The 27,925-nt window shown below is 42.0% G+C and overlaps 1 protein-coding gene across 4 annotated transcripts in view; it reads right to left on the bottom strand.

Moving 5' to 3' along the window:
- strbp (spermatid perinuclear RNA binding protein) overlaps nucleotides 1–4,836 on the bottom strand; it is a 148,642-nt gene extending 143,806 nt beyond the window's left edge. For 2 of the 4 annotated variants that reach the window (XR_009061161.1, XM_057819658.1), the window contains exon 1: nucleotides 352–695. The gene's annotated coding sequence lies outside the window, so the exon portion shown is untranslated. Of the gene's footprint in view, nucleotides 1–351; nucleotides 697–4,694 lie in introns of those variants that run through there. The other 2 variants (XM_057819657.1, XM_057819656.1) reach the window with 2 other exon arrangements.
- Nucleotides 4,837–27,925: the final 23,089 nt, after the last annotated feature.

Below are 27,925 nucleotides of genomic sequence, written 5' to 3'. Positions count from 1 at the left end.
GGGCTTGACAGCGTGGTGCGGAAGTGCAGCGTCAAAACACCTGCAGTGAAAGAGTCGCTTCAAGACGTTTTCCCTTCTGACATGAATATTTCATGTCATAGCATCCGTTGAAAACAGGTAGTTTAAGCAGGTTTTAAGTAACGACATAAGCTTTGTTAACTTTTAGGCAGGCGCACGGTTCCTCTTTTTAAAATATATATATAGACGCGGAAACGTGGCCAAAACTGTATCAAAACGAAAGAAACGGCAGAAACGAATTGCAATGATAATGAAACGAGGAAATAAAAACATAACAATTTAAGTCGATTTTCATTCAAACAAGCTTCCCCACATACAAATACAGCAACTTACGGTGAGAGCTGCGCGGGGGGTGGAAGACGTCAAATCAACGTAGAATCCAAACGGGTTGAAATGACCCAAGAAAATAAACTGTCCCAGTTCAAACAAAACGCTTAAGATGTCAATGTCCACGAGGATTACTAAGAGTCGCCACCAGCCGGCTTTGGGGAGCGAGAGCCCGATTCCGTGTCTTCGTTTCTCCTTCTGCCTTCCGAGCACTGAGCCCGGAGCTGAGGTTCCCTTGAGATGTATGGCGCAAGAAGTGCGCATGCGCACATTGTGCTCAGCGCGCATCGGCACTCACACCATACATACTGTATATTTGACTGACTATCTATCTATCTATCTATCTATCTATCTATCTATCTATCTATCTATCTATCTATCTATCTATCTATCTATCTATCTATCTATCTATCTATCTATCTATCTATCTATCTATCTATCTATCTATCTATCTATCTATCTATCTATCTATCTATCTATCTATCTAAGAGAGAGCAAATTAAAATTGTAAATGTTTAGTGCACTTTAAAATGAAAAACAAAAAAAAAAAAAACAGCAATTATGAACAACCTCAACAAAGGAACGGAAAGATTTTTTGGGACCCTTTTTCTTTATGTTCTCCAGAAGCAAAATAAATGCTAACCGCACAGTTTCTTTGCTTTTAACCATGAATCGAGACTGTTTGACGTCCATATCTATAAAGAATTTAGGCATTTAAGCATTTATTCACAAGAATTTTCACCAGAAAAGCTCTGTTTACATCAGGCGGCTGCTAGCCTCAGTCACTAACAGAGTAGCATTGTACTTCAACATATTTACGTAAAAAAAAAACGCTAAATGCACGGTTTCTTTGCTTTGAACCAAGAATTGAGACTGTTTTATGTCCATTTGTAAGAAGAATTCAGGGATTTAAGCATTTATTCACAAACATTTTCACCAGAAAAGCTTTGTCTACATCAGGCGGGCGCTAGCCTCATTCACTACCACTATATAACTAACTATACAACTGTATAATGACAATAAAAGGCTATTCTATTATATAATAAGTTGTGATTGCATATAGAATTTATAAATAATCTATTTACAAATTATTTATAATTGATTCTGCATGTTTTCCTCAAATATTAAGTTTCTGATGTGAAAATTGAGTGATTCATTAGCTGTTGAAAAAAAATTAGTTTGCTATTTTGGTCAAAAACTTATATGATATGTTAAATATTGCTATTGATCCTGAAAATATAGGTGATTATCTCTGCATTGGGTGATTTTTGTGTATTTAGTGTAAAATTTGAGAATTTTATAGCCCCTTTAAGTTTTGTTATACCTATATAAAAAAATAATTTATCGGGATTTTATAAGGGGACGACTTTACATTTTTTTGATGCCGCTGCTCACAGAGACTCATACATGGCTAAGGTAGGTGCCTGTTTTGGTTTTAGGTTGGTAGCAGCTTTGGTTTTGAAAATATTTGAACTTGAATTTTTTTTAAATAGGCCCCCTACGGATCAGCCCTGCGCCCCGTGTCATGTGAATATATTACGAAGTCTATGACTAAACATTGTCATTTTTTCTCGGGAACCTTTTGTTGACTTGTGATATGGGAACCTTGGATCCTCGCCTGGGTCCCTCTGTGCTGTATGATTGCTGCTGACTCAGAATAAATTGTCAACTTGTGTTTTGAAGCCTTTTTCCAGCTCTCAAAATGGAGTCAGTACAAGGGGTTAAGACTAAGGTGAACACGCAAAGTTTGGCCTTTTGGCTGGGTTGTCGGGATCTCGCCGGCCCGGGTCGTTGGAGCTGCCCCAGCTAAAAGGTCAGATTCCTTCACCTCCGATGAAAAAATGTGACATGTGATGTCACTCCCAAACTCAAGAGCACCATGCTCTTCATACATTACTACAGTATTCTTCATTCTCCATACATTATGAGGCAATAACAAAACAGTAATGCACGGACACTGAGGAAACTAACTTAAACCAGATTACTGGAACACGTTCGACTGCTCGTTACCAATGCTCCCTTTAAACTGCGCGCGTACGCAATCGCGCACTGCTTGCACAAACTCAGCGCATAAGAAAATCGTTGCAGCGCACAAAATAAAATTCAACAGAAACGTATTGTCGTGTCACTACTAGACTACTGTCGACGCCGCAGCACGACATTCCGTACGGAATTGCGTTCCATACGCCAATGTGACACTCTTATTGGTGCATTCGATACGGCAACGCGACGCTCCCATTGGTATGCTATTATATTGCTGCCTCTATTTTGAGCGAGCAATAATGGATTTTTAGCACACCTGCTAAAACACCCGCCATCTGCTTTCACTCAATTTCTCGACTCCTGCACTCGTCGATTTTTTTTCTCTGCGCTCTATCCAGCTCAGACTACTAGTGCTGAAGCGATTAACTCCAGTGTCCGATTAGAAAAAAATGTTCAAATTAAATTTTGCTGCTTCGAGTATTCGTTTAATTAACGTGGCATTGTAATGGTTTGTTTTGAAAGTGTCTAGTCTGCCTCATTTCACATGGCTGAATCCAGCTGCTCCTTGTTAAGACCAACGTAAGCTAAGTTTTTGTTTGAGCTAATGTTTTTAATGCATTTGTAATTTAGTTTAAAGGTCTCATTAGCCGTTTTTTGTGGGAATATGTGTTTGAACTATTTGTTAAGAACATTGTAAAAAAAAAAATTGTTTTTTATAGCATTTTAAGCTAGCGGACTTTTGCCATGTAAGTTAGCTAATTGTTCTTTTGATGTACATATAATCCTCATTTGTTTGTTTTTTTAATACCGTTTGAGGCACAGGTCAGGTATTTTTTTATGTTACTTATCCGATTACTCGATTATTCAAACTAACTAGTTCATTGATTAATCGACTACTAAAATTATCGATAGCTGCAGCCCTACACGCTACTAACGTGTCACGAACCCAACCAATCAGAGAGCTAGCGGAGGGCAAACAGCCAACCAGTGTACTTCCGCTTTGATTTTAAGTAGGCCAAATCAATTATATTAAGAGTATACTAATGCAAATTGCTGCTGTATTTTCATTACTTTAATGAGCCATGTAACTTGCTACGATCCAAGGTTTTGAACAGGCATGATACTGGTGTGTGGCCACAGCGTACACATCTGATGTTGCTCACAGTGGTCCTCATTGTGCTCAGGTAGATTGTGTGTCTGAGAGGGAAAATTGTTCGTAACTGAAAGAAAGTAATCAGATTATCACAACGCTTGACAACACTGACTATGAAGAGGGCATTTAAGAACCATTTAGTTCATCACAGATTGCTCCAAAATGGGTTTAAATTATTAAAAGTGAATGTCATTTTAAATCTTTCTGTCAAAAAGAACAAGGATTGAGCTTGTTAGAAAAATGGACCGTCTTTATGTGCACTGACAGCATATTACACACACTAATTAGCAATGCAGTGTGCAAGATAAGCAAAAATAACACTTAATATGGAGAAAAATTGTTTAAAATAAAGGCAACATTTTCAAAAAAGATTCATTGCCTTATAAGCCGCATGTGTGTAAATGTTGACACATTTAATAAGTTTTACTATCCATGTCAATTTTCATTGTAAAAGCATAATTCCGATGACCACCAACGGCATTTCATATTGATATTGACCCATATAATGTACATTATGTTATGTATAAGGGAGGATTAAACTGGGGGTTCCTTCTCGCGCACAACTATACTCTAGAGCGACAGTCGTAGGTCTTGGTGCACAAGCGGGCAAAAAGTACTGTTTCCAGAAGGTGTGTGAAAAGAAGCATTTCTCATCTGTTTTGAACCGAGAGGAAGCATCCTCTTCTCTCAGACAGTCTTATAAATAATTCAGTTTGACTCTGCTCAGCCTCCCCTGCATGGTTTTATGCATGCAGCACACTCACAGTCTCACACATACACAAAAGCATTCTCTCACAAATACGCGCACTTCAGCATCCGCGGCTCGACATCAATCCACGCAATTAAAAAGTATCTTGGGGCAAAAACAAAAGTTCATGCAACATTCTCTTTACATGCAGACCGGTGAGTATTTGAGCAGATTGGGGTGGGAGGGAGGGTTGGGGAGAGGATTACAAGGCTTCTGTCAACTATCAATAGCCTCGCCACGAGTGGGATGGTGGATGAGGGGGTGGAGGGCTTGCACGAATGCGCAGACGGTGCAATGTGAGCAGCAAACGATGCTACGAGTCCGATTCCTGTCCGTGGATCAGCAAAGCTGCCTACTCCGACACCAACCCCTCCCTTCCACTGTCCCGCAGAGCCCACCCTGAACTGGACAGGCACATGCGCGAAACTGGAGGGGATAGAAATGATGAGAAAAGAAGCAATTTACCTTTCCTGTCCAAGGCTTTTGCAGTTATTTCTCTCCACTCACACGCAGAGGTGCTGCCGCCGCTTCTGCTTCTTCTCGTCACTCCGACGGAAATTCACGCGACGGGATTTGTTCACGTGGTCACGCTTGTGGTTTCTAATTGGACGAGAGACGCGGGCCGTCAGTCAGACAGCGCGCACCTGCACCCTTGGATGGGCTACGACAGGGACAGACAGACAGCCGGTGTGACGTTAGTGCAGTGCAGTGTGTGTGTGCGCTTGGAATATTACATTTTAACCACACCAGATTGAGGTCAATGTGAGTAAAAGCTGTCTTTAGTTTAGTTTTAAGTGAAATAAAAAGAATAGAACAATGTCCACACATCATGTACTGATTGATTTTTTTTCCCAAAAGGTCCCATCAGAAAAATGAATAAACAGACTGTCAACATGACAGCGTCATGCAAAAGAAGACATTTTAGCCAATAAGCACTACGTAAACAAGTATAAAAAAATAAAACATGAAACAAATTAGCATATTTAAAAATATAATAAAATACTACAAGAAGGGCATTATGAACAAAATAATATTACACTACCTCTTTTATTCATTACTAATTATTATTACTGTATACTTTTCATTGTTTATAAATACTGTTTGATCATCATGGGAATTTGGGGTGTTGGAGCCTATAGCTGACTACAGGCAGCAGGTGCAACCTGGACTGGTTGCCAGCCAATTGCAAGCCAGGGCACATATAGAGACAAGCTATCAGTCATACTCAATTCACACCTATACGGACAATATGAAGTGTTCGGTCAACCTGTCAATGCATGTTTTTTGTTTGTGTATGTGGAACTCATTTTCAGCCCGGGAGTTTCATGCTGTACAGACCGGCCCGCTTTCTATCATGACCTACCTTATTGAAATATTGTAATAATAATCGTGCTGTCAAGCAATTAAAATTTTTTAATGCCAATTAATCGCATGCTTTCAATAGTACACTTGCGATTTGTAGCATTTTTTAAAATGCATAAATTACCGTATTGGCCTGAATGTAAGACAGTGTTTTTTGCATTGAAATAAGACTGAAAAAGAGGGGGTCGTCTTATATTCGCGGTCTAGACATTATACCCATTCACGACGCTAGATGGCGCCAGATATCATTGAAGCGATGTTCTGTCATGACAGATCTCAGGTACTCTCAAGTTGAACCAGTTTGCATTATTTCATTGCAATTGTTTTCCTTATTCAGATTGGTTTCAAGACTACAGTTACAGTTAGGCTTTACTTTGATGGTTAATGCAGTGATTGCAATTTGGTTGTTTTATCACAATACATTGTTTTATTTACATTTCAAAAACCAGAAGCCATTCATTTATGAATGGGATTGCACTTTACATATTTAAATGTTCAGATATTAAGATTTGAATGAGGCAAAACAACATGCTTTTTCTCTCAGATATATTGTTATAATAATTTGTTTCGGATGTTCTGTAATTATTTTCTGTATAAAAATGAATTTGGTGTTCAAAAAGTCTTTTTTCAAACTTGAGTCTTGAAAAAGAGGGGGTCGCCTTACAATAATCAGGGCGGTCTTTTATTCGGGCCAATACGGTATATATTTTAAATTTTAAATACACCTATTAGCACAGGAGTTGATCAATGTGCTTACCTTACATCAAATTTAAGCCTCATTAAGAAGTTTTACTTTACACTTGTAAAGATGACTTAAACATGAATTGTCTCAAAATAACTTGTTAAATCGTTGTTAAAAAAATGTTATTTCAAAATAATATTTCACCATTAAGGGTTTCATTTAGCAACAGGGCACATACTGTACGTTTTTTTAGTCAATGTATAGTGCACACTTGAACTTGTAAACCCATTTCATTATAACATTTCTGTGGTGGAAAGCTGTCGAAAAAGTCCAACCCCAAATTAAGCTGTTTTCATATACTCCCTGTATCGCATGCACACAAACATACTATACACATGCACTTACTCTTCAACCCACCGAGGCCACGGCACAGCAGTAGTCAATGGCGTTGGAATATTTTTAGATTTCATGTGGGTTGCAGATGCTGCTTGGCTCCGGCAGGCCTCATCAACCATAACGGCAGCAATATTCATGCCCTTTATTTACATCTTTGCAACATTTGGCCTCTGTATATCTGGCATATTCCTCTTATGGTGGCTATAAATTCTCCCTTCCCCTCGCTGCTGTCCTCTAGGCTGTTGGCACTGATGTATGTATGTTTCCACCCCTAACTGTTTTTGGCTGGAATTGAAAGCACGCTAAGTTTTTTAGGGCAACATGGGTTATTTATAATCGACTGTGAGCGATCTGACACAGATACTGAAAACCTGTAGTTATCATTTATATTTACAGTGATGTCGGTGATACAGTATCAGTGGTGAGTAATCCTACGCATTACTTTTACCGTTTAAGTAAACACACATCTGTTTCCCATATAAAGATTGGATATAGAATCTCCCCATACCCGCTTGGAGTTGGCAATGATAGTTTCCTGAGCTTTCAAAACCTGGGTGAGAAAAAAATGCTTTAGAAAATGGATAGATGGATGTTCTTTTTGCCAAAAGTTTAGCAAAGGTGCAAATAAGCATCAGCCAGGGGCGGAGTTTAGGTAGGTCTGGCCTACAGTGTTGGACAAAAGTATTAGCACCCCTGCAATTCTGTCAGATAATGCTCAATTTCTCCCAGAAAATGAGTGCAATTACAAATGCTATGGTAATAATATCTTTATTTATTTTGCCTTCAATGAAAAAACAGAAAAGAGAAAGGAAGAAAAAAAAATCATTATCATTTTACACAATACTCCAAAAATGGGCCAGACAAAATTATTGGCACCCTCAGCCTAATACTTGATAGCACAACCTTTAGGCAAAATAACTGCAAACAACCGCTTCCGGTAACCATTAAAAAGGTTCTAACAATGCTCTGCTGGAATTTTAGACCATTCTCCTTTGGCCAACTGCTCCAGGTCTCTGACATTTGGAGGGTGCCATTTTCAGATCCCTCCACAGATGTTGCTGGCCAGTTTTCAGTGCTTTTGCTCAAACCATTTTCTAGTGCTTTTTGCGTCATTGTCCTGCTGGAAGACCCATGACCTCTGAGGGACACCCAGCTTTCTCACACTGGGCCCTACATCATGCTGTAAAATTTGTTGGTAGTCTTCAGACTTCATAATGCCATGGACATGGTCAAGCAGTCCAGTGCCAGAGGCAGCAAAGCAACCCCAAAACATCAGGGCACTTCCGCCAAGTTTGACTGTGGGGACCGTGTTCTTTGTTCTCTTTGAAGGCCTCGTTTTTTCCCCTTGTAAACTCTATGTTGATGCCTTTTCCCCCAAAAGCTCTACTTTTGTCTCATCTGACCAGAGACCTTTCTTCCAGAACGTTTTTGGCTTCCTTAGGTAAGTTTTGGCAAACTCCAGCCTGGCTTTTTTTTGTCTCTGGGTCAGAAGTGAAGTCTTCCTGGGTATAGAGTCCCTTTTCATTCAGACGCCGATGGATAGTACGGGTTGACACTGTTGTACCCTCGGACTGCGGGACAGCTTTAACTTGTTCAGATGTTAGTCGAAGTTCTTTATCCACCATCCGCACAATCTTTCTTTGAAATCTCTCGTAAATTTTTCCTTTTCCGTCCACATCTAGGGAGGTTCGCCACAGTGCCGTGGGCTTTACACTTATTGATGACACTGCACATGGTTGACTCAGGAATAGTGCTAAAACAATTATTCGATTAACTCGAGTATTAGAAAAAAAAAAAAATCGACTTAAATTTTGCTGCTTTGAGAATTCATTTAATTAACATGTCGTTTGAATGGTTTGTTTTGAAAGTGTTTGCATTTAGTTGTATCGATTCGGGTGGATACACTGCCCTCTAGACTGCCTCATTTCACCTGGCTGAATCCAGCTGCTCCCTGTTAAGACCAACATAAGCTAAGTTTTTGTTGGAGCTAATGTTTTTTAATGCATTTGTAGTTTTAACTTTAAAGGTCTATTTAGCCGTTTTTTGTGGGAATATGTGTTTGAACTATTTGTTAAGAATATTGTAAAAAATTAAAACTTTTTAAAAATATTATTTTATAGCATTTAAGCTAGCGGACTTTTGCGATGTAAGTTAGCCAATTGTTCTTTTGATGTACATATATCCTCATTTGTTTATTTTTTTCAATACCGTTTGAGGCTCAGGTCAGGTATTTTTATGTTACTTATCCGATTACTCGATTATTCAAACTAACTAGTTCATCGATTAATCGACTACTAAAATAATCGATAGGTGCAGCCCTACACAGGAACATTCAGGTCTTTGGAGATGGACTCGTAGCCTTGAGATTGTCTATGCTTCCTCACAATTTTGCTTCTCAAGTCAGTTCTTTGGTCTTCTTTCTTTTCTCCATGCTCTATGTCAGGGTTCACTAAATCCGGACCTCGGTGCCACTTTTCCTGTCGTGTTTCCATGTCTCCCTCCTCCAACACACCTGAATCAAAATAATCAGGATCATTATCAGGCTTCTGGAGAGGTTGCTGACGACATAATCATTTGATTCAGGTGTGTTAGGGGAGAGAGAAGTGGAAAACACGACAGGAAAAGTGGCTCAGAGGTCCAGAGTTAGTGAAGCATGCTCTATGTGGTACACACAAGGACACAGGACAGAGGTTGAGTCAATTTAATCCATTTTAACCGACTGCAAGTGTGATTTAGTTATTGCCACCACCTGTTATGTGCCACAGGTAAATAACAGGTGCTGTTAATGACACAAATTAGAGAAGCATCACATGGTTTTTTTTCAAAGGGTGCCAATACTTTTGTCTGGCCCATTTTAGGAGTTTTGTGTAAAATGATAATGGACCCCCCCGTTCTCTTTTGTGTTTTTTCATCGCAAGCAAAATAAATGGAGATATTAGTACCAAAGCATTTGTAATTGCAATCTTTTTCTGGGAGAAATTTAGCATTATCTGAAAGAATTGCAGGGGTGCCAATACTTTTGGCCAGCAGAGTATATTTAAAAACAAAAAAAAAATTAAAAACAACAACAGAAAAAAACCACACAAAAAAAACCACCCACACACAATGAATAAGGAGTCCAGAATACGAATTATGTGAGAAACCCAACGCCTTTTTTGTTCTCAAAAGTGTTTATTTGGGCCAAAATGACTGTCTTGTCCTGCAATGTAAGCAAATTTGAAGCCAAATGATTGACTGCCAATCAGATTTGTCAGAATGGGTGTCATTTTAAAGCTTTTCCAAGTGCAAAATGTGAAGTATGTGACATTAACTGCAGAAATCTTTATTTAACATGTCGTGCTTTTATTTTGAAATGTCCACTGGAAGCATGTTCGCTAAGCCGCTAACTGTAAGCTTTACACTCAGTAAAAGCAAAAACACTCACGCACGCACAAATGTATGCTCGCCACGATAAATCGCAGCCGGGAAAATTTTCGACCTCATCTTTATATACAGTGCGATAACATATCGCATATCACAACAGGCTTAGTTGCAACCACCCTTTGCACCACACTCATTCACAACAGTAATGAAACCTGCACTAGAAATTAAGTCTTGGATTTTACTTGACCTCAACCACTACCGGTTCACAACAAAGGAGATGTTGTGGCTTATGAAGTTGCAGGACGGCTTGCTTATTATCAAGGAGAACAAAAGATGAGACATGAACTGCCGTACGCTCCTGCTGTGTCCTTCTATCCCCTTATCCTCCCCCCTTACAAACGCCTGCCATCTGACACCTCTGTACATTTTTTTCCCGACTACAGAATCACACCCATTGTTTGGTGCTTGAGATAGTTCTATAAAGGCGACATGGGGCCGATAGCGTGGCGAGAAACAGACGGACGGCGCATTATTTAGGCCTACGCGAGGAATAGGCTTGATTCATTTGGTAAGCTGCCACCTGGATATCTGACCACAATAGGGGAGAGTTGGGGTGTGTTTGTGAGTGGAAGTCTTGCTGAGTTGGACAGAACCTGAACGGACAGGCAGCAGATGGTAGTGTCACCACATGAAGGTGGACGTGCACCGACGCGCACTTCGCCAGCCAAAACATTAATCTGCTCTTCATACTGCGCCCCAGTCACTATTCTTTGTCTTATCAATCATGCAAAAATGTATTTACCTTCCTTAAGTGGTTGCGAATACCACCCTTTCTTTTTTTTTTTTTCTTTTTAATTAAAAACTTTCCTCATTACACTGTGGAGTAGTTAACATGTCTCTGCCAACAATGATTTAATCAATCTTTTAAAGATTACCCTTAAATACCATTTCTAACCACTATTTCTATTTCTATATTTGTTTATAAATATAACATGGGATGAACAGACAATTTGTAAGGTAACTCACTAACCCCACCCTATGTAGACAATGCACAATGGGGTGTTGAGCGGGTAAATAATCTGATGGTGTGAACATCTGTTGTCAGTGACAGGTGATGGTAAGGTGAGAATCCATTGGTGCCCCACTTAAAGCCTGACACAAATCATCAATACACACACATACAAATATAGTCTGCTTTTGTCACAATTTGAGCTATGCTGCTTGAGTTTATTATCACGCTAACTGTGAAAAAGTCATGATGTTAGTAAAACATAAAAATTGGATGATGCCATACATTTTCAACACCCCAAGAGAGGTGTGCACCCTGACACTATTGGCCAAAAGTTTTGGCACCCCTGCAATTCCGTCAGATAATGCTCAATTTCTGCCAGAAAATGATTGCAATTGCAAATGCTTTGGTAGTAATAGCTGCATTTATTTTGCTTGCAATGAAAAAACACAAAAGAGAATGAAAAAAAAAAAAAAATTAAATCATGATCATTTTACACAAAACTCCAAAAATTGGCCGGACAAAAGTAGTGGCACCCTGAGCCTAATACTTGGTAGCACAACCTTTAGACAGAATAACTGTGAACAACCGGTATCCATCAATGAGTTCCTTAAAATGGAATTTTAGACCATTCTTCTTTGGCCAACTGCTCCAGGTCTCTGAGATTTGAAGGGTGCTATTTTCAGATCTCTCCACAGGTATTCTATGGGATTCTGGTCTGGACTCATTGCTGGCATCTCCATTGCTTTCTCTCAAACCATTTTGTAGTGCTTTTTGAAGTGTGTTTTGGGTCATTGTCCTGCTGGAAGACCTCTGAGGGAGATCTAGCTTTGTACATTATGCTGCAAAATTTGTTGGTAGTCTTCAGACTTGATAATGCCACGCACACGGTCAAGCAGTCCAGTGCCAGAGACAGCAAAGCAACCCCAAGACATCAGGGAACCTCCACCATGTTTGACTGTGGGGACAGTGTTCTTTTTTCTGAAGGCCTCGTTTTTTTTCCTGTGAACCCTTTTGATGCCTATTCCCAAAAAGCTCTACTTTTGTCTCATCTGACCAGAGAACATTCTTCCAACACATTTTTGCCTTTCTCAGGTAAGTTTTGGCAAACTCCAGCCTGGCTTTTTTATGTCTCTGGGTTAGAAATGGGGTATAGAGTCCCTTTTCATTCAGACGCTGACGGATTGTACGGGTTGACACTGTTGTACCCTTGTTTGGATGTTTGTCGAGGTGCTTTATCCACCATCCGCACAAACTTTGGTTGAAATCTCTCGTCAGTTTTTCTTTTTCATCCACATCTAAGGAGGGTTAGCCACAGTGCCATGGGCTTTACACTTATTGATGACACTGCGCACGGTAGACACAGGAACATTCAGGTCTTTGGATCTTTGGAGATGCCCATGCTTCTCAGTTCTCAGACAGTTCTTCGGTCTTCTTTCTTTTCTCCTTGCTCAATGTGGAAGACACAAGGACACAGGACAGAGGTTGAGTCAACTTTAATCCATTTTAATTGGCTGTAAGTGTGATTTAGTTATTGTCACCACCTGTTATGTGCCACAGGTAAATAACAGGTGCTGTTAATGACACAAATTAGAGAAGCATCACATGATTTTTTTTCAAAGGGTGCCAATACTTTTGTCTGGCCCATTTTAGGAGTTTTGTGTAAAATGATAATGGAACCCCCCCCCCCCCCCATTCTCCTTTGAGTTTTTTTTTTTCTTTTAATCTTTCCTCCGTCTCCGAAGCGGGGGCAGGGAAATGACGAAAGCCGAACGAACTCCGGTGGCATGAAATACCGTTTGGGAGGTTTTATCAAGTCGGCAGTTTTGACCATTATGCAGTAAATTTGCCCTATCGTACTGAACAAATGCATTTGTTAGCACAAGACTGTTATTTGTCATGACCATACCATTTAATTAGCAATTGGTGAAACATAATAAGATAAAAAGAATATCCTGTAAAAACATTGCAGTAGAGAGACTGAAACAATCATGACATTTTTCTCTTCTCTGTCGTATTTTTCTCGTTCTGAATCTCCCCCCTCAATGGGCTGAATTCTAAATCAGATGAAATCATGACCCGGCCGATGTCATCCTCCATTTGGGGACGCTTGAGCGCTATAATGACAGGCCGGTCTAAACAGCAGATTAAAAGACAAATTTCTCGTCATCTGGGCTTTGGCAAATTATTGTATATAGTCGAATCGTCTCAAAATATGATTCTAATTCACATAATAATGCTATTTAAGATTTTTTTAATGCTGCCATATGCACTTTAAATAGACTGATTTTTTCATGGCAGCCTTTCCTAAGTCTTGCATGCTCAACCTCCAGTACTTTTGCAGGTCTGATTCTGGTAATGGACTACTGTATATGCACTGAAGCCACTAAACAAACAGACAAAATTGGCCCCAAACTAGCACAAAGAAAAGTTCTATCAATTCCATATTGTACAAGGACTATTTTCAAATCATCTAGCAATCAATATCCTACACAGAGGTGTAGCACCTCAGTTTCCACAAACCCAAATGCCTGAAGTTTTCATACTGCAGACCAGCATGTTCCAAACTTTTGAAGTCACACACTTCCATCCAATTAAAGATGGCAACAAACTGAGACTAATTAAAACCCACCGCTGGCTGTGTGATGCAAAGCTGTGAAAGCACCAAGTCTCGCCGTGGACACTTGCTTGTGCTATTTAACCTGTTGAGGTTTATATCTTATTCAGCTTCACCACTACATTTCACATGAGCATTGGTTTGCTCAAGTGACAAAGAAAAAAAGTTATGAAGAAAGGGGAAAAATCCAGCTGGCGCCATATGATCTTGTTTCCTCATTTTCCCTGATTTCATCTTCCCTCATCTTTTGCGTCCTTCTGTTGACATCCTTCCGCTCAATCTCTTGTTTCACCTCAGCGCGTTTGCTGTGAGTCACTTGAAATCGAGCAGAAGGGAGTGAAAGTACAATATGAATATCAGACTTGGGATCATAATTTTTCTTTAATGCCTATTTGTATTTAACTACCATATAAAATGTGCTCTACTTTGACAAAGGGGCTGCCGAATAAGTCGGTATAAAGTGAGTCTTGTTTATGGATTGCGCATATCTCATATTCTTTGTTGGAAGTGTGCGAGCGATGATAAACATTAATTTTAGTTTGCGTGTTTCAATCTGTGTGCGTGCTATATCCTTCCATCTGTTCAGCAATAACAGACCTAATATTAGATCAGGATGAGTGAAGAAAATAACCGATAACAAGATTCCGGCTCGCTCGTTTCCCAAATGAGAACCAAGGCCAAGTTGGGGCTTGAGGAATGACAGAAGCAAAACACGGCTAACGAGGCTTTCGGCAGTCCAATTGCTAATATACTATTGGAGGATAGGAAATTAAAAACTGCTGTGAGATCATCATCAATATGGCACAAGAGTGACATTATCAAGAAGTTGTTGGTCCATCTAAAGTTGAAAGGAGGTGAAGAGAAGTGGACAGGGAGGCGGTCAAGAGGCCAGCCTCAACACTGAAGGTGCATAGACTTCATAATGTATTGACAGGTCAGATCGCTCAAACACTACGCCTCACATTCAAGTAGGGGGCCGCCCACATCAAGAAGAGCTATTCACAAACACACGCACGCAGCGATCTAACGCTGGATTTCTCTTGAAAAACTATGAAAGCTGTACCGCGTACAAACAGGAAGGATTGTCTCAGGAGTGATTTGTTCAAAGATTCAAGGTAATCATTATATTTTTCGCACCATGCATGCTTTTTAAAACATTGTGAAAAAAATCAATGGGAGAAATTAGCCGCTACTGCACTGGCATCATAATTTGCAATATTTACGTAAAATGAATGCTAACTGCACTTTTTTTTTTTTTTTTTTGGGCTTTTAACCAAGAATCGAGACTGTTCTACGTCCATATCTATAAAGAATTCGGGGATTTTTTTTTTTGCTTTTAACCAAGAATCGAGACTGTTCTACGTCCACATCTATAAAGAATTCTGGGGTTTAAGCATTTCTCCACAAGAATTTTCACCAGAAAAGCTCTGTTTACATGAGGCGGCTGCTAGCTAAATTCACGAACAGACTAGCATTGCACTTCGTCATATTTATGTAAAATAAAATGCTAACTTTGCGCTTTTTTTTTTTTTTTTTGCTTTTAACCAAGAATCGAGACTGTTTTACGTCCATATCTATAAAGAATTCAGGGATTTAAGCATTTATTAACAAGAATTTTCAACAAAAAAAGCTCTTTGTCTGTGATTCCACTCGGTCATCTTTGACGGCCTCGCCAACAATGCAGGCCGCCACATGCTTGACCTACATCTATAACTATTCGTAGCTTCCATTATTTTCATTAAAACACAATTTTCAGATTCATTTAATCGACACTGAACTTATACATCAGATTTCTTAATAGCATTTTAGAGGTGGGTAACCCAGAACTGACAAGTAATTGGCTGGCGCTGTACCATCTTGGCACACGCAATAACAGCCTCAAGGCATCATTATAGGCTATATTTCGCCTCTGCATGGACTTAGCTAAGTCTACAGGTGAGCGGTGTGCAATATACCCTGAACAGTGATGTTTTCACGTGGAAGGAACATATAAAAAAAGCCCTAAACCCTAACCCCAGTATGAATAATATTAACACTATTTTTCATGCATACATGTAAAATACTTCTGCTGATTTTACTATGAATTTTAGAAGATTTTACTTTCCTAATGTTACAACTGTTTTCCTTTTAATTGCACACACAGATTTCAGAATTTTCAGTGCTGACCTTTACTCTGACACAGTGGTTCTTAACCTGAGTCGATCGCACCCCAGGGGTTTGGTCCGTAAAGCCTGAAATATGCTTCTGCGTTGCGGTGATGGCAAAGCGACTACGGCGTCAATAAGTATGCGATGGTGTCGTGGGCGGGTGGGGGGGCCGTGCGGGTGCCGGTCCGGGGCCGCGGCCCTTCCCCGGCCGGCCGGGTTGGGGTTGGGGTGGGGGCCGGGGGGTGTATGCGGCAGCCATGGTTCCCTCCCAGGTCCGCCCGGCCGGAGCCGCGTCTCCCTGTACCGGGTGCCGGGGAGGTGCCCTCTGGTGCCATACCGCGCGCCCCTCTTGGCCCGGGGGTGGGTTGAGGGGGGTGCGCTTCTCTCCCCTTGGTCTGTTTCCGGCCCTGTCTGCCTCCCTGGGCCGCGGCGGCCGCGGCTGCCCCCCGGCCGGCGGGGTCGTTAGCGGGGCCTCTTGGGGCCCGCGGGGCCTAGGGTGAGGCTTGTTGTCCCTTGCCGGTGGGGTGGACGCCCCCTGGTCGCCGGCGCTTGGTGTGGCGCCTGCTCGGGGTGCGGGGTGGGTGCTCGGTGGGTGGGAGGGGGGTGGGCGGTCGCGGAGGCGCCGTGGGTGTTCTGGAGCGGGGATTGATCGGGGCCCTGACGCTTCTTCCGCCCTGGGGCCGGTGGTTCTGGTGGACGGGGCCACGCCCGCGGGAGCCTGCCTCTTAACTCACGCACTTCTCACTTCGGCACTGTAAATATTTTTCACCCTGGCACTTACATGCTCATACATTTCTCCGGGGAGAGTTGGGACGGGGCTTTACAGTCCCAGCCCGACTCCCCCCTGTTTTTAATGCACCACACACCAAGGTTGTGGGATGGTTGGGACCTGCTGGGGGGGGGGGGGGGCCTCACGGCTGCCTCCTCACCACAGGCCCCGCCATCCCTGCACCTTTTTTAAATGCACCACACACATCATACTCCACAGGAGAGCTCTGGCAAAGGGCGGTGGGACGGGCGGCTGGACAGAAACTCCATGCTGCGGTCCCACTGCCCCAAGCCAAGCTCTCCTATTTTAATGCATACATTGCACTACCCTCCCCTCACACCCCCATCACGGTGCTGGGTGATGGCTGCCAGTCGGGAACCTGGCAGCCACAGTAATAGGGTGGTAGGTGGGTCCCACACTTTTTCTATATGGCGTGGCTCCCGGGGTGTGGCCTCCCCTCTGCCTCGGCTGCCGGCCGCGGGAGTGGGTTGGGGGGTCGGGTCTCCGATCTTGCGTCGCCCCATGGCAGTCCCTGGGCGTTCTCCTGCCTCCGCCTTCCCCTCTCTTCTCTGGCTGGGCGTCCGCCCTGCGCTCCGTCGCGGGTCGCTGGCTGGGCGCCGGTGTATCAGCGGGGTGTCGCCTGCACCGGCGGGGGACCCTGCCTTGCCTGGGGCTTGGTGGGCCGCTGGGGGTCCCGTGGCGTGCCGTGCCGGTTGGGGGGCTGTGGCTCGTGGTCCGGGTGGGCGGGCGGGGGTGGGTGTAGGCGTGGGGTTGGTGATGCGTCCCCTCCTGCCATCCCTGAAGGCCGGTTGATGGGCGCGCGGGTGGCCCGGGGGACCACCCTGGGTCCCGGGGGGGGGTGACGGTGGCTCCTTTGCTGGGCGGTTGGAGGAGGGATGGGCTGCGCATGGATCCCCCCGCCCCCCCGCCCGCCCTCCCTCCCCGGGCTGGCTGGGTGTGGGCCGTGGCCCTGGGTTGGTGCCCGCGCGGTCTCTCCGCCCGTCTGTGTGGCTGTCGCGCGCCCGGTGGGGCTTGCGTGCTGCTGGATGTGGTAGGGCATGCTCGGGTTGGGGGTTCCGGTGCCGGGATTGGCGATGCGGCGGCGTAGGGTTGGTCGCCAACGGGCTTTCACTCATAAGAGATTCACACGATTACTGGGTTCTAGATCACAGAACTGATTTGTGTACACTCTACCCCTTTCAATCACTTAGTTTATAGTCTTATAGACACCCCCACCCCCATTCTCCTCTTTCACTGGCCAATAGGCCCCCACATGGTGTAAACCGGAAATACATCTCGCTGACGATAGCACCAGCATATTAGTAACTAGTTTAGATGTTCAATGTATTTCTTGTTGTTGTTTGTGTATGTGTTTCTTTTCTTTCTTCTCTTGTATTTCTTTTCTTCTGTCCCCCCATAATCCCTTCCTGTTCGCTGCTTTGTCATAATAAAAAGGTATTTTGAATGATCACAATGGGAGTATGTCAGACTCTCAATGTGAAACATTAAAACTGTTCAGAATCCGGGCACTTAGACTTCCATTCTCTGTGTCAAACAGCTGAACAGGACAGGTTTAAAAAAAAAAAAAAAAAAAAAAAAAAATAATGGTAATCCCATCTTGTTGATTTATTGTTATAATAAACAAATACAGTACTTAAAAAAAAAAAAAATAAATAAATAAATAAATAAATATGACATAAAGTGATAAAAAGCTGGCAGGTTTTGGCCAACTGAGTCACCGCTTCGGGTGGCCATTTGCTTCCGAACACACACATACTTGTCTCGGCGGGTCTTTCATTATTTTTTTTAAGCAATCGCTGACCTTGCCATTTGCTAATCTTTATAATGTCTTGACAAGACTTTCTCATCGATGATACTCCCGTCAATTTTTGCGTGTAGCAAAACAATGTTTGAAAATGGCGGTAATTTCGCGCTGAACCGGAAACAACAGTCTAAGCGGACCATTCACAGTCCATTGGTGCCACGTCACCATGCGCTGATGCCGCACAAGTCAAGATTTTCAACAGGCTACGGCGGAGGGTTGTAAATCGGGTCTGCCGCAGATGCATAACTCGGCCTTAAGTCTAAGGGGCTCGGAGAAGGTAAATAAACGCAGAGCCCTATTTTCGTACGCTGATTTAATCTAGGTATAGTGGTTTTTTTAAACAGGTTTTGGACTGGATTTCTCCCAATTTACAGACTTAATCCATTTCTTTAAATTGCTAGTCCTCGATCTGATTGGAGGAGGAACTGGTTTGCTCAGTGGAGGGTTGACTTGCACTTGGTGTGAGGGAATACAATACAGACCAATGGGTAGCGTGGACTCAAATTTGGACCTGCTTATCACTGGAAGTCCCAGGTTTTTTTTGGCAACAAAGAAAGACCAGAAAGGCGTCAAATGACCGCGATACCAAACTGACTACTTGGCTTTGTCAAACAATAGACCACTAAAACAAGCAATCCAGCAGACAACCCCCCTATACACTCCTGTGGAGTCACTGCCTAGGTGTGAAGTGGGGGGGGGGGGGGGGGGTTCATTCTGGATAGGTGCAATTAGCATCTGGAATATTTGCAAATCCAGGGCTCCCCTGGCTTTTTCAAACACGGAGATGGCCAATTGCCGTGTTCTACAATATGATTGACATGGAAGCACCGGAGTTGTATCAGGCATGCACCGGAAGGCAAGAGAGACGGGTGGACTTCTTGGTGGGTCTTGCGAAGGAATTGGCTCACTCTCATGTGGGCGCAAAAAAGGCGCAGAAGAAAAAAATTCGGCAATAACCTCCAAAACCTTCCCCTGGGAAAAGGGTGAAGTGTCATATGCCGCCACATAAAAAATGTTGTTGTTTTTTTTAACACTGCCCCTTGTACTGTAGGAAAACTGTAGCTTTAAGAATATGTAAAAAGGTTGTCCCCCCCGATTGCCTGCCTGAGCTGTCCACTGTCCGACAAAGCCGAGGCAGCCCTGCCCTGCAAACACTCAAAATGCTAATTGGAGCAATCCAACCCTGTGGTTTTACGAAGGTGAATGGGAATGACTAATGAGGACCTCAATGCTCACAAAAGATACGCTGATTTGGGTCAGATGACCCTTCTATGGTTACAAAAGGGTTTTGTATCAACTGATCCACCCATTGTAGTTGTAGTGACATGCTGTCAAAATGAGAAGAATTTTGAATGGGAATCTGCTAAATTTTTAGCTTGCTAGCTTAGATATATCGGTTTTGAATTGAAAAAAAAAATGCTGTATTATCTAATTCCGAAGGGTTCAGTGAATCCACATGTGAAACCATTGCTCTGACATCTCTCCTTGCGTGCCTGCAGGTATTTGGTCTGCAACAAAAACAATAAATATAACTGTAATAGAGCTGCATTTCCCCTTGAGGGGTCATCATTAGTTAAGCAAATGAATATCCATTGAAATTAAATGAATACCTCTAGTACAAAGGCACTTGGGGTTGTGGCATATTATTTTGTACAAGAGCGAAGCGGGGGAAAAAAAACAACATTTTTTGAAAGAAAAGTCTCCTGCAGTGAAGGAAATTACATGCTGTGATTATAATAATCAAAGTGGGTTTGTTTGGCGAAATGCAAGTGTATATACACATTGTTTGTTTCTCAAATCAAGTGCAAACAGATCCCATTGTCCTGTATCTTATTTGGTCTGTCTTCATTCTGTCAAGATGGAGGAAATTCTCTGTAAGCATGTCATTTGTCTGGGTGACCATTTTAATGTGTGATAATCGGTACATACAGTATGCGTCTGAGTGAGTATTTTAGGGAGTCGGCCCTTGTGGAATTAGGCGCACAATGTGATTGACGGGTCCCCCTTAATCTCACATAACTGCTTTCTTTATCACCTTAATCTGTCTGACATTGTAGACGCTCTCGCTTAAAAAACATTAGTCCTTTCACTCCCATACTAATGGCGCTTCAGACCTTTTCGGCCTGGCAACAGAGATGAAAATTAGCGTGGGATATTTACATCCTTGGTGGTAATTGACTTGATCGCGTCTGAAACCTTCCACTGGCTTGTTGCATTTTATGACTCCAGCATGTTGACTTTTAAGAGGTGTTAATTGTGTTTTGGAGACTCGGCTGTCTGTTTCGCCACAGACAACATGTGTCACGGTATGACATGGCTAAATGATTAATACATGGCTAGGGCCTCATCACCAAATGTATCATTTCATCTGTGGTTTACAAATATATTTATCGGTTAATTCATTATACATCTATAACAATGTATTCCAATAACACATTTGTAATTATTGTATAGACCAATGTAAGCAAATAAATCTAAACTAATTTAAAACAGTGTCGCCTACTTTAATGCATTCAATGCATCTATCGGGCTAGCTGATGCCACGGTACTGGCCTGTTGGTAGTCCACCTTGCTGACTGCTGGCGCTGTAGCTGACCCTCCACTTCGGGTGGCACTGAACCTGACCAGCTGTTGCCACGGTAGCAGCCTCCTGCCCCGGCTTGGCTGGCTGTCCGTGAACCTGGCTAGCTGCTGCGGCGTTATCCTCCTGCTGCACCCTGTCCTGCCGATCGCTGCAGCTGTCCTCATCGCCAGTTGTTGCTTTTCTGACTCGTTTTGAATCATCTTCCTTCTTTTTGAAAAAGGACAATAAATGCAACTGTCTTTTTGGCATGTTGAAATACCATTTGATCGTGGCTGATTGCTTCCCAGATGCCGCAAAGTTGTTGTTGTTTTTTTTTAAATGTCAGGGACGTGATTGTTGGTCCAGCTGTTCAGTGCATCAACAAATCTTCGACTCTTTCAAATGATGTTAAAATTTTATAGACAACATTGTTACCGGCATCCCCAAGGGGCCGCTGTCCCGTTTCAGTGTGACCGGAATTGCTCTATACGACTTTAATTGGTATACTTTTTTTTTTTTTTTTTTTTTAACTTTAATCTTGGAAGTATTAAAATGACACCTTACCTTACGAGACTTTCTTTAAAGGGAACCCCCACATATACACCATCAAGGTCTCATGTGTGATCTTTTATCATCCTGTCACAGATTGGCATTTAATTTCCTGATAAGTGTGCAGTTCATCACTGACTTAGCCTTCCATTTGGATTTATTTCTCCCTTTCAAGTAAGCTACGGACTCAATAAATTTGATGAAAGTGTAATTATCTTATAGGATGCCTCAACACGCAGTGTTGTGGTTTGTGTTTCTTTAGTGTCTGTTGGTTCTGTTTCGGAGTTTTCTTTATTCTGGTATGTGCCTCAATGGGTCTTGTCTTTGTGATTTTCAGTTTATTTCACCTGTTGTCACTTGCTTCTTTTTTCAAGCCAATCCGCTTAACATCTACCTTTCATGCTCACGAGCTGTATCACATCCCGTTGTAGGTAGACAAACTGTTCGGAGGGGCACAAGCAGTTCTGGGCCTGCGTGTCACACTATTCAAGCTATATGATTGGCTGAAGTATTGCGCTCATGTAAAAGTGCCTGATTGAAAATGTGTCATGTGAATGTGTAGCTACATGCTAATACATGTTTTGTTTCTCGATTTTTCAATAATTTGACCATTTTAAAGGGGTAATGTGCAACCTTAGATTTGTGAAATGCGCTACTTTAAGAGAAAAGACTTTTTTTTTTTTTTTCAACTCAGGTGATTGAGTATTACTAAGTAGGTGCAATATGTGTTCATTTAGTCAGATATTATCCATGTCACGTGTTCCTTAGCCTCTGTCCTGTTTGTTTATGCAATAGAGTAACAAACTGAACTTACTGAAGACTCCATAGTAGGCTACATTTTAGTTTGTTACTCTGGCATTTGGGTTGTACTTTTTTGCTTTTGTAAGTACTTTTTTTCCCCGGCTCTTTGTTAATACAGTGGTACTTTTACATTTGAATTTAATTTGTTCCAGGACCTGGTTTGTAGGTTGAAATGTAATGTAATGTCGAATTTCCTCTTAAGAATACATTATAATTCGATGAATTGGTTCCACAGCCCAAAAACCAACACTAAATTCTTCATAAATACTGCAGGTACAATTACAAATAACAATTACACATAGCAAAATAAAATCAAATTGGAATTTTGATAAAAATGTCATAATAATAATGCAACGAGTTGGGTTCTAATGAGGCCGTTGTGTTTTGAATTCTGTTCCTGAACCCACTGTGTGACTTACGAGAGAGTGAGAGCCGTGCGAAACAGTTTTCACTTTCTCTTTTCATGTTCTGTTGTTGTTAGCGTTGGCTGCTGCTTTTCATTTTGCACTAGCTCCCCTGCTCGCTGTGCTGGTCTTTTGTCGTTTCCTGCATTTGGGTCCACCTTCCCTTGTTTCTCACCTTGTGACCTATCGTGCATCCAGAGGTTGACCACCGAGCAACAATCAAACATAAAGGAACCAATTGAGAATTGATGGATTTAAGCTTAAGTGGCTACCCCAAGACAGTTGAACACACTCCCCGTGCGCGGTAGAAAATGACCTCCCGTGTTACACGCACGCTCGCACACACACCTACAAACATAGAGTTAAAAGACAATAATGCCACGGTATTGTTGGAGCGACAGTCAAAGCGACAGTCAAAGCACAAGCATTTCAGCCATGAGATCAAGATGTTTGGGGAATTCCTGTCACGCTAAGCAGTGTTGTTTACGAGCACATACTGTATTGCCCTCTGTATCTGCAGCGGCGTAGTAGAAGGGCAAGTGCTCAAGTGGTGAGTGTCTCAAAATAGGGTGCGTGTTCAGGAATGGCGAGTCGGTTTGCTTCCTATAAGTGGGATCATTAAAGCATTTAATTCAATTAAGTCACTCTAAAAAGAAACCACAAGCTCAAGAGCGCATGATCATTGTTTTGTTCTGAGATATTCCATTACAATGCAGAAATAACAGGCACTCAAGTTATCCAGTGCATACCTTGTATTTGTCAACGAATGGAATAATAGTCAAGGAAAATTTTCCTAATCAAATGACGGGATTGATTTTCGGTGAATACGTTTTGGCCTAACATCAGTTCCTGTCTTTCAAATAATTAAAAAAAACTTTAAAATTCTAACATGCTCTGGCTCTAAGAGAACCTGCAAAGAAACTTGTTTTCTCAGTGCCGTATATTGCTTAGTATAGTCTTTCTACAGCTATCAACAAAAGCTTCCATTTCCTAAACCACAACAGAAAAACACATTTACTGTACAAGTGGAAGCAACACTTCAATACACATGGACACATTCATGGCAGAAATACGCGGTGCGCCTGCTCACAGACATTAGGTACTTTAAGAAATAGGCAAAAACTCCTATTTTCATCCATCTCAGTTGCCATTATATCTTGAAGGAATCTGACTTTCTAGCCAGACCGTCGGAAATTGCCAGCCAAACCGCTGGACCCACGCCGTCGCAGCTCCAACGGCCCGGGCCGGCGGAAACATGACAATCCGCCCAGAAGGCCAAACTCTGCGCATTCACCTTAGTCTTAACTAGTGCTGTAACGATTAATCAATTAACTCGAGTATTCGAATAGAAAAAAAATATTCAAATTAAATTTTGTTGGTTCGAGTATTCGTTTAATTAAAGTGGCGTTGTAATGGTTTATTTTGAAAGTGTTTGCATTTAGTTTTATTGATTAGGGTGGATACACTGCCCTCTGGTCTGCCTCTTTTCACATGGCTGAATCCAACTGCTCCCTGTTAAGACCAACGTAAGCTAAGTTTTTGTTTGAGCTAATGTTTTTTAATGCATTCATAATTTAGTTTATCGGTATATTTAGCCGGTTTTTGGGGGAATATGTGTCTGCAACATTTGTTAGGAGCATTGAAAAAAATAAACTTTAGCATTTTATAGCATTTAAGCTAGCGGACTTTTTAAATTTACTGTATTTTAGCCAATTGTTCTTTTGTTTTACATAGATCCTCATTAAAAAAAAAAAAAAATACCGTTTGGGGCTCAGCTCAGGTATTTTAATTTGTCATGTTCCTTATCCGATTACTCGATTATTCGAACTAACTCGTCCATCGATTAATCGACTACTAAAATATTCGATAGCGGCAGCCCTAGTCTTAACCCTCTGTACTGACTCCATTTTGAAAGATCTAAAGAAGGCTCACCGAAAACAAGTTGACAATTTATTCAGGTCGACAGCAATCAAAATGTCAACGCGAAACAGAAACACTCAGGCGAGGAGGCGAACTCGTTCTAAGGTCACCATATCACACGTCAACAAAAGGTTCCCGAGAAAACTGACAACGATTAGTTAAACATTCAGTCTTTTGAAGGCTCTCGCGGGGCGGGCCGTGGGCAGGAAGAACGGTGTGTTTGGGTTTATTGTCTGTTTGTGGATTGGACAGGAGGATTCGGGAGTTACTGTTGTCCGGGCAACAAGGGTCGTGGATTTTGCCAACTCAGCGTCAAAGGGGCTCTTGGAGTCTTGTCAGTCGTGTTATCAGTTGGATATCGGGCGTTCTCCTGTGTTCCTTGCGTTGGGACAGAGCGTCCCGCCATTTGTTTCGGACTGTCCGGGAGAAATGATTGCAAGACTTGGTGGTGCAGACGTGGGCTTGTCAGCGTACACGTTGAACCCATTATCTGGGTTTGGACATTTGTTCCCGTGGGACGTTTTGGTGATGATATCAAACTTTGCTTCCTTGACTGTTGGAATTTGACCTTTTAGCTAGCCTGCCGGAACCACGCCAGAAAATTGTGTCAATTTTGACTTTTTTTCCTCAGCTGTTTTGTGTTTTTTCCAATGCACATCCAAGAAATATACACATTAATACTGAATTCATTTCTGTGAGAATGCTGTATTTTCTGAAAAAAAATTAGAGGTGCCAATAATTTCATCCATGACTGTATCTATTTTGAAACCGTGCTTCTTTATAACCCAAACACGGGTTGAAAAATTCCTGCAAATAAAGTCGATGGTCAACTCTGTTACTTGCAACTCCCATTCCCTTTACCAGTCATTCCAGCTACTGGTACAAAATAGTCAGGATGGTACAAAGTCCCACTGGCTGTAACCATCCTGAACATTTTAAAATGATGCACTGCACTTTTCAACACGTACACATGTGCTAGTGATGTATTTTTCCTTTTTGTTTGAATGTACGTATATGTTTACTCATCCATTTTTATTGTGTAAGATGTGTCATGTGTGTGATGGTGATGTGTGAATCTATTCCATTCTATTCTAAAGGGAGTTTTCAGCAGACAACGCACATAATTGATTCTATCTATCAATGCACTTCTTAACTAGATTGGAGGCCAATAGGAAAGACAGCTGTTGTTAGAAACAGTAGTGACCAGGCACAAACCTCAATCTATGACCCCTAATTTCCCTCTGACCTTCACCTCGCCCTTGCTGAGTTAATGGGCTTATACAGTACTGAGTGGTTGCACAATCGTACAGTGAAGAAAATCCATCAGATGTATGCTTTGGCAGTGAAGAAAATCAATAATGAATGTATGGAAAGAGCCTTAGGCTGTTTTGCCATCAACATTCTGGATTAATACATGGTCCCAATTACTCAATGAAACTTGTTCTTTTATTTTAGTAATTTTATCATTATATATTTTTTATTACACTCCCATGTGGCTATGCATCATCAAAAACAATGGATGTTTGAACCTGCTCCTAAAGTGAAGTACACATGCAGCATCAAATAGGCCGTATTATCAGATGTCTCAGTAATATTATCCTGAATGACAGTGGCGGGCTGAAGCATGGACAAAAATAGAGGGGGACTGGCTGTTTCACCATAAAAATAGAATATCGCAACCACAACGTAGTTGCCAGATTTAATGACAATTTGTCTATTATGTGTTACGGTGGACCCTCCTGATACGAGCACAAGCCGTTCCATGGCCAAGCTTGTAATGTAGTATGTTTGTGTCATGAATGTATTTTGGCCATAAGAAATCATTCAATTCCAGCTATACGTGCAACACTTCTCATGCCCCCCCCCCCCCCCCCGATGTTACCCTTAAATAATACAGTAAATGAAGGCATTATTTTTAAAGTAGCTATGACAACAAAAAGCATGTTTATTTCATATTTCACGCGGTATTTTTTGCTCCTGAATGAAATGGACCGCTTGGATGTGCGTGTAAGTGACCGTTTTATTTATTGTTTTTTTTTTTTTTTTTAATCCCGCGCCATGAAAATGAATAACTTCCTGTTATGAGGAGGAATGCGAATAGGACGTCAGCATCTCACAATACAGCATTGTTTTATAGCATGCAGATGGACTTCAGGTGGAGCTGATTTTGCGGATTAATTCGTTTATTTTTCACATCACGCCAGCCAAATGTGCTGCAGGGTTTTGTTTCCAAAACCCCTACCCCAAAACAAGTCCAACAACTGTGGGACCATTGGACTTACGAGGAAGTGAGTAAACATCGTGTTTTGTACTATGTTAAATACTGAGATTATGGCGCACGGTTTAATACGGAGGTGGCTTGCATTTTGTCCGCTGAGAATGCCGCTCGGCCGACAACCGACGGCTTGTCGCACCCCCCCCTACGCCTGCCCACCGGGAGAGCGTTATACTCGGCTTCTTGTCCCCCTCGTCTGCCCGGTGCTCTGTCAAATTTTGCACCCCCTAAGAAATTGTGTTAAAAATGGCCGTGAATACAGCCATCACAAAATAAACACAAAAAACTTTCTTAAAGTAAACATTTACTTACGTTTGATCATGGATGGACATGTAGAAAAGTTCTCCTCACATCCTACCATGTTAGCTGCACAACTGCACACCGCTCTCTCACTGTTTACATATGTATTATATATAATATTACATACGCCATGTCGTTAAGCATTAATTGACACCATATTTACGTTGAACATGTATGCGTATGATGTTACTTGTTTATTTAGCACCTGGGGATAACATTGAGAGTCCAAATGAATGTAAAAGAGGTCTTATTCATAGCCACAACAGCTTGGGAACAAAATATCATAAAGGTTAAAAATTTGGCAGAACACTGGCAATAGACCACTATCCCCGGGTCGGGCTCGGGCAGCATGCGGGGAGGGGGGGTGTTGCCGAATGGCAAAGACAATCGCCGCCGTGTGACATGATCCGGGGTTGTTTTGTGTGATCTTTCTCTTTCAATAGGCGAGAATAAGACCTGGAAACGACGCTCGGTTCAGGTTAGCATGTCGGCTAGTTGTCACGCTTCCTGGTTTGTTTACGCACTCCGAAGCCAGGGCAGGGAAATGACAAATGGCGGACTAAACCCCGTGGCATAAAACATCGTTCGGTAGGAGAATTGACTGTCGGCAAGTAGTCGACAGTTTTGACTATTTTGGAGTAATTTTGCCATGTTGTACTGAATAAATGCATTCTTAATATTTCATATTCCATTTAGCACAAGACTGTTATTTGT

This window comes from Corythoichthys intestinalis, chromosome 17 (assembly GCF_030265065.1).
Source record: "Corythoichthys intestinalis isolate RoL2023-P3 chromosome 17, ASM3026506v1, whole genome shotgun sequence".
In the NCBI taxonomy this organism is placed as follows: domain Eukaryota; kingdom Metazoa; phylum Chordata; class Actinopteri; order Syngnathiformes; family Syngnathidae; genus Corythoichthys; species Corythoichthys intestinalis.
This window is presented reverse-complemented; position numbering and strand designations above follow the sequence as displayed.